Genomic DNA, 7,162 nt, shown 5'->3' on the forward strand with positions numbered 1-7,162 from the left:
AGTGCGCATGCGCAGTGTAGTCGTACACATCGGCCTAGCTCAAGGAGCAGGGGGAGCGGCCGCAAAGTCTGTGAGTACACTGCCTATGCACGCAAGCAGGCACAGCTGAAGATATACTGCGGGGTCTGCCATCGGTGGATCTGCAGCGTAAAATATCACATCCGTTCCGTGTGACCCTACCCTTAAAGTTATAATCAATATGGTCTACTTTTCCGATCCATCCCCCATTACAATAAATGACGTGTCTGTCACAGGACTCTTTATTAGCATGTAATAGATTAATAAGTCACAGGCAATTACAACTTTTTAAACACATCCTTTTATTGCAAAACATTTGTTACATAAAGTTCTGAAATGTCTACAGCGATATTACTCATCTCTAAACACACAACCTAAAAGTGCATTGTGAATCCAGTAAACCATTTAAAAGTATTTTCTCCCTAAAATAGTTCTATATTTACACAGTCATTCCATCAGTCCACAGCTCACCACATCCATTAGTTATAGCATATTCCAAGCAATATAATACACATGGCACAGACTGCTCTGTGGAATAACTGCATATGTAGATTACATGTAGCTATTCAACTCAACAGCTAGACATATTGTCAGGGGATGCCTTCAGTACATCCTCCGTTCCCTTTTCCTTAAAAGCTATTCATCATCATCATAATATGTATAAATAAAATCCTAGTTACTATGAAATAGTATTGCAAACACTGTTCCAGACAGCAGTAGCAGCAATGGTTCTCCTTGTCTATGGCCTGGAGAACAAGACACTCACACCTTGAAGCATTGCTTCATAGTCAATGACTCAACACGTTATGATTGACCACACGCTGAATAGTCAATAGCTCATAGTGTCACATCTGTCACCCACATACAGCAGCTCTTTCCTTTTTTTCCAACGCCGATATGACATAAGGACTATTATCACAACATAAGAATGGTTCAGACCAATGGAAGTAGGACGTAGTCTCTGGTTCTTGGGGCCGCCTCTCATAGGATGATTATAATTTCTTTTGCACCTCCCCAAAATTAGTATTTACTGGTTATAATTACCTAGAATCCCGCTCCTGAAAGGAAAGCCTAAATGGCAATGTAAAGAAACATGTGAAGAAACTATGTCACTCCCTCACAGCTGGTGCTCAAGAAAACTTGGCACTCCAATATATGATGCAAAGAGGCCTTAAATAAATTAACGTTTCGGCCCTACCAGGACCTTCATCAGCTACAAGCCACGCTACAACCTGTTACGCCGAGCGCTCCGGGTCCCCGTTCCTCCCCGGAGCGCTCGCCTCATCCTCGTTGCTGCAGCGCCCCGGTCAGATCTCCTGACCGGGTGCGCTGCGGTACCGCCTCCAGCCGGGATGCGATTCGCGATGCGGGTGGCGCCCGCTCGCGATGCGCACCCCGGCTCCCGTACCTGACTCGCTCTCCGTCGGTCCTGTCCCGGCGTGCACGGCCCCGCTCCCTAGGGCGCGCGCGCGCCGGGTCTCTGCGATTTAAAGGGCCAGTGCACCAATGATGGTGCCTGGTCCAATCTTCCAATTACCTTGATTAGTTTCCACCTGTGCACTCCCTACTTATACCTCACTTCCCCTGCACTCCCTCGCCGGATCTTGTTGCCCTTGTGCCTAGTGAAAGCGTTCCCTTGTTTGTTCCTAGCCCGTGTTCCAGACCTCCTGCCGTTGCCCCTGACTACGATCCTTGCTGCCTGCCCCGACCTTCTGCTACGTCCGACCTTGCTTCTGTCTACTCCCTTGTACCGCGCCTATCTTCAGCAGTCAGAGAGGTTGAGCCGTTGCTAGTGGATACGACCTGGTCACTACCGCCGCAGCAAGACCATCCCGCTTTGCGGCGGGCTCTGGTGAAAACCAGTAGTGACTTAGAACCGGTCCACTAGCACGGTCCTCGCCAATCCCTCTCTGGCACAGAGGATCCACCTCCTACCAGCCGGGATCGTGACAGTAGATCCGGCCATGGATCCCGCTGAAGTTCCTCTGCCAGCTGTCGCCGACCTCCCCACACTGGTCGCCCAGCAAGCCCTAAAGATCGCCCAACGAAATCACCAGCTGGCATACTTGACCTCCGTGACACTGCAACTTCAGTCACAGATACAGCAGCTGCTGCCGCAGATACAGCAACTTCAGTCACAGACACAGCAGCTGCAACAACCATCTCCTCCGCCGGCTCCTGCAACTCCTCCGCAGCAACCGGCCGCTCCTAACCCCTGCTTGTCCCTGCCGGACAAATTTGATGAGGACTCTAGACTCTGCCGTGGTCTCCTTTCTGGAAAGGCCTTGTCTGGGGCCACACCACTCTGGGACCGCAATGATCCTGCCACAGCCACAGTCCAGTCCTTCTTCGCTGAGGTCCGTGGTGTCTTCGAGGAGCCTGCCCGAGCTTCTTCTGCCGAGACTGCCCTGCTGAACCTGGCCCAGGGTGTTTCTTCCGTTGGCGAGTACGCCATTCAGTTCCGTGCTCTTGCTTCCGAGTTGTCCTGGAATAGTGAGGTTCTCTGCGCGACCTTTAAAAAAGGCCTATCCAGCAACATTAAAGATGTTCTGGCCGCACGAGAAACTCCTGCTAACCTACATGAACTCATTCATCTTGCCACTCGCATTGACATGCGTTTTTCCGGATGGCGTCTGGAGCTCCGCCTGGATATGGACTTTGTTCGCACGAGGCGTTTTTTCTCCCCAGCTCCTCTCTCCTCTGGTCCTCTGCAATCCGTTCCTGTGCCTCCCGCCGTGGAGGCTATGCAAGTTGACCGGTCTCGCTTGACACCTCAAGAGAGGACACGACGCCGCATGGAGAATCTTTGCCTGTACTATGCCGGTACCGAACACTTCCTGAAGGATTGTCCTATCCGTCCTCCCCGCCTGGAAAGACGTACGCTGACTCCGCACAAAGGTGACACAGTTCTTGATGTCAACTCTGCTTCTCCACGCCTTACTGTGCCTGTGCGGATATCTGCCTCTACCTTCTCCTTCTCTACTATGGCCTTCTTGGATTCCGGATCTGCAGGAAATTTTTTTTTGGCCTCTCTTATCAACAGGTTCAACATCCCTGTGACCAGTCTCGCCAGACCCCTCTACATCAATTGTGTTAACAATGAAAGTTTGGACTGTGCCGTGCGTTACCGCACGGAACCCCTCCTAATGTGCATCGGACCTCATCACGAAAGAATTGAGTTTTTGTTCCTCAGGTTCTTTGGACCCAAGAAGAGGGGGAGACCCAAGGGGGGGGGTACTGTTACGCCGAGCGCTCCGGGTCCCCGTTCCTCCCCGGAGCGCTCGCCTCATCCTCGTTGCTGCAGCGCCCCGGTCAGATCTCCTGACCGGGTGCGCTGCGGTACCGCCTCCAGCCGGGATGCGATTCGCGATGCGGGTGGCGCCCGCTCGCGATGCGCACCCCGGCTCCCGTACCTGACTCGCTCTCCGTCGGTCCTGTCCCGGCGTGCGCGGCCCCGCTCCCTAGGGCGCGCGCGCGCCGGGTCTCTGCGATTTAAAGGGCCAGTGCACCAATGATGGTGCCTGGTCCAATCTTCCAATTACCTTGATTAGTTTCCACCTGTGCACTCCCTACTTATACCTCACTTCCCCTGCACTCCCTCGCCGGATCTTGTTGCCCTTGTGCCTAGTGAAAGCGTTCCCTTGTTTGTTCCTAGCCCGTGTTCCAGACCTCCTGCCGTTGCCCCTGACTACGATCCTTGCTGCCTGCCCCGACCTTCTGCTACGTCCGACCTTGCTTCTGTCTACTCCCTTGTACCGCGCCTATCTTCAGCAGTCAGAGAGGTTGAGCCGTTGCTAGTGGATACGACCTGGTCACTACCGCCGCAGCAAGACCATCCCGCTTTGCGGCGGGCTCTGGTGAAAACCAGTAGTGACTTAGAACCGGTCCACTAGCACGGTCCTCGCCAATCCCTCTCTGGCACAGAGGATCCACCTCCTACCAGCCGGGATCGTGACACAACCTACCTAATCACACGGCTCTTGGACGATTCTTCTATTCTCCGCACCAGTCCTGTAATATTCTGATGAAGGTCCTGGTAGGGCCGAAACATTCATTTAAGGACTGTATGAATAAAACTTTTTGCATCATATATTGGAGTGCCAAGTTTTCTTGAACAATGTAAAGAAACATGACATGAACCACCAAAGGCATCAGATTAAGGCTGCCTACACATGGCCGTATTACGGCTCCATATAAAGTCATTTCTGTGATGTTCCAAACCACAGCATGGCACCCATAGAACTATACATCTGTTTGCCACCAATTTCATATATATTATTGTCCCAGGTTTCTTTGCATGTCATAGTATTATTATTGTAATATAGTGATGTACAGAGGTACCATGTGGCCACATGGAGGCTTTACACATCCTGTAATTTTTGCCATCCGTTCTCTGTACATTGTGGTAGCAGTTCCCCTTTTTTCTTTATGACTATTGTTAGGGTTTATTCACACTATGAAATCTCCATCCAGAGAAGCGGGTGCTGCCAAAATAATGGTGAATGGTGCAGCAATATTCCATTGAGAACAATAGGAGCCAGTGCACCCCCTTTTTCCCTCGGAAAAATAGGTAGTGTAAATAAGCCCTAAGGCTTACAAAGAAGTAAAGGATCTTGGTATATGCTTAAAGGGGTATTCCAGCCAATAACACTCATCCCTTCTCCATAGGATAAGGGATATGTGTCTGATTGTGGAAGACCAAACTACGGGGAGACCCTGTGATCTCAAATATTGGGACCTGAGTCTCCAGATGGAATAGAACGGTAGTCCCATATGCACACTCCGCCTCATTGTTATGGAACTGCTGGAGTTAGAGTTCTAACAGAAAAAAAACTAAATATTTAGTGTTTGCACTCCATTCTAACAAGAGGTTTTGGACCCTGTTTTTAAGATTGTTGGGAGTCCCTGTGGTAAGTGTTATAGGCTGGAATACCCCTTTAATGACAATGCAATTTATGGGTAGGGTCACATATGCCGTATTTTGCTGTATTCTATGCTGCACATTTTCTGCAGCTGCTTTTGCTACATATTGACTTCCATGGGTAGGAAAATATGCAGCAGCAAATATGCAGCAAAATACGGCATGCATAACATTTTCTGGTTTAGTGAGTGTTGAAGGATAATGTATGGAGAATAAGAAAATGCTAATGATTATTTCCTTGACATTATGTCAGAGTAGAATTTGTATTTCTTTTCTACAGAAACAGCAGTGCTCCCGCCCATGGATTGTATTTGGTATTGCATCATATTCCCAATAAAAGAATGTGGCAAAGTTAAAAATAAAACATATACATCCTTTAGAAAAAAGTGGCCCCATTTTAGTCAGAAAGCATCTATAATCTTCAGTGACATTGATATAGAGGACTCCCTTTTTCCATAACGGTATTAATTAACCACTTATTACCTGTACCAATAACTACAAATGCATTTGATTACCATGCCATATATACCGTTCCCATATATATCTACAATAAAAAAGAACATTTTAAAGCTGCAGCATCCTTTTTTTCTGAACACTTTTACTTGGCAGCCACCTCAGATGAATGATAATATTAACATTTTCCGGTCTTGCTCTATCTGTACGTAGCTGACAAAAATAGGCACAAGTACCTTTAGAATGAGGACATGAGCCACATCACTTTGTGCTGTAAAGAGTATTAGCTAACTGTATAAAAATCATTCTCATGTTGGCATGGGCTAAGAAGTAAAAAATCAATATACAGATTTCACCAGTAGTGCTAATGCAGAGTTCTAGATTATTTTCAGAGTTATACTGAATTCATGGTTATATTTATGTGTGTATGTAACAGATATACAGTTTTGATCGGTCAGTGGAACATGCTGGGAAAATTCTATGGGACTGTCTCACTCACATTGTATCATACTGGTTTACATTGTGTGTTTTAGCCTTCTGTCAGAAGGATGTGTTGTGAGGGCCTCTGATGTATACTCCTGTTGGAAGGCTGCAACACATCACACTATATAGGCATAGTGGATGTGCACAGTGGGATGCACTATCCGCTGCAAGAAAAGGAGGCGCCAGTGATGTTACTGTCCATATATGTATAGTTACATTATTGGAAGCTTCCCATAGATTCTGGGTAGTCTATCTGTGTATTGAGTCTTCCTCTCTTTCCTTAGAGCTGTTTGCAAAGTGGTGGTACTGCTGACAGTCATCCAACACACATTATTAATACAAACAATATGTTTTTGGTGGCTATCTGCAGCACCACTGCCCTGAAAGAAGCTTAGAAAGGGGAGATTTCATTAAAGGGGTACTCCGCCCCTAGACATCTTATCCCCTATCCAAAGGATAGGAGATAAGATGTCAGATCGCCGGGGTCCCGCTGCTGGGGACCCCGGGGATCGCTGCTGCAGCACCCCGCTATCATTACTGCGCAGAGCGAGTTCGCTCTGCACGTAATGACGGGCAATACAGGGGCCGGAGCATCGTTACATCACGGCTCCGCCCCTCGTGACGTCATGGCCCGCCCCGTCAATACAAGTCTATAGGAAGGGGGTGTGGCGGTCATCACGCCCCCTGCCATAGACTTGCATTAAGGGGAGGGGCCCTTGTATCGCCCGTCATTACGCACAGAGCAAACTCGCTCTGTACAGTAATGATGGCGGGGTGCCGCAGCGGCGATCCCCGGGGTCCCCAGCAGTGGGACCGCGGCGATCCAACATCTTATCCCCTATCCTTTTGATAGGGGATAAGATGCCAGGGGCGGAGTACCCCTTTAAAGCTTCCCACATTATCTGTTAAAAGAATGCCTGTGATGGATGCCATACTTTGGTATCTGTCACCCATAGGCTTTAATGATATGTAATGGATATGTTTTATGAAAGATCCTGTTGGAAGGAGTAATATACAGTAACCCCCCGACCTATGATGGCCCCGACATATGATAAAATCGACATACGATGCTTTTATATGTCGGGGCCATCGCATTAACTGCTATCCGACAGCGCAAAATGCTTAAGCTGCTGTCGGATAGCAGTGTAATGTGCCCCAGCAGGTTCACTTACCTATCCCCGCTGCTCCGGGACCACTTCGCGATCCTCCGGCGTCTTGCGCATCTTCTCCAGGGTCCGGGCCTCGCTTTCCGGCGTCGTTATTACATCACTACGCAGGCCGCGCCGG

General features: G+C 48.8%; 1 long non-coding RNA gene across 1 annotated transcript; it reads right to left on the bottom strand.

Moving 5' to 3' along the window:
- Positions 1 to 301: 301 nt before the first annotated feature.
- On the bottom strand, positions 302 to 6,351 carry LOC130275027 (uncharacterized). Its single transcript, XR_008844670.1, has 2 exons — positions 3,980 to 6,351; positions 302 to 1,250 (listed from the first exon to the last, which is right to left on the bottom strand). It is a non-coding gene; the product is annotated as an uncharacterized LOC130275027 (long non-coding RNA).
- Between the last annotated feature and the right edge of the window lie 811 nt (positions 6,352 to 7,162).

Source organism: Hyla sarda, chromosome 1, assembly GCF_029499605.1.
Source record: "Hyla sarda isolate aHylSar1 chromosome 1, aHylSar1.hap1, whole genome shotgun sequence".
NCBI classification, from domain to species: Eukaryota; Metazoa; Chordata; class Amphibia; order Anura; family Hylidae; genus Hyla; species Hyla sarda.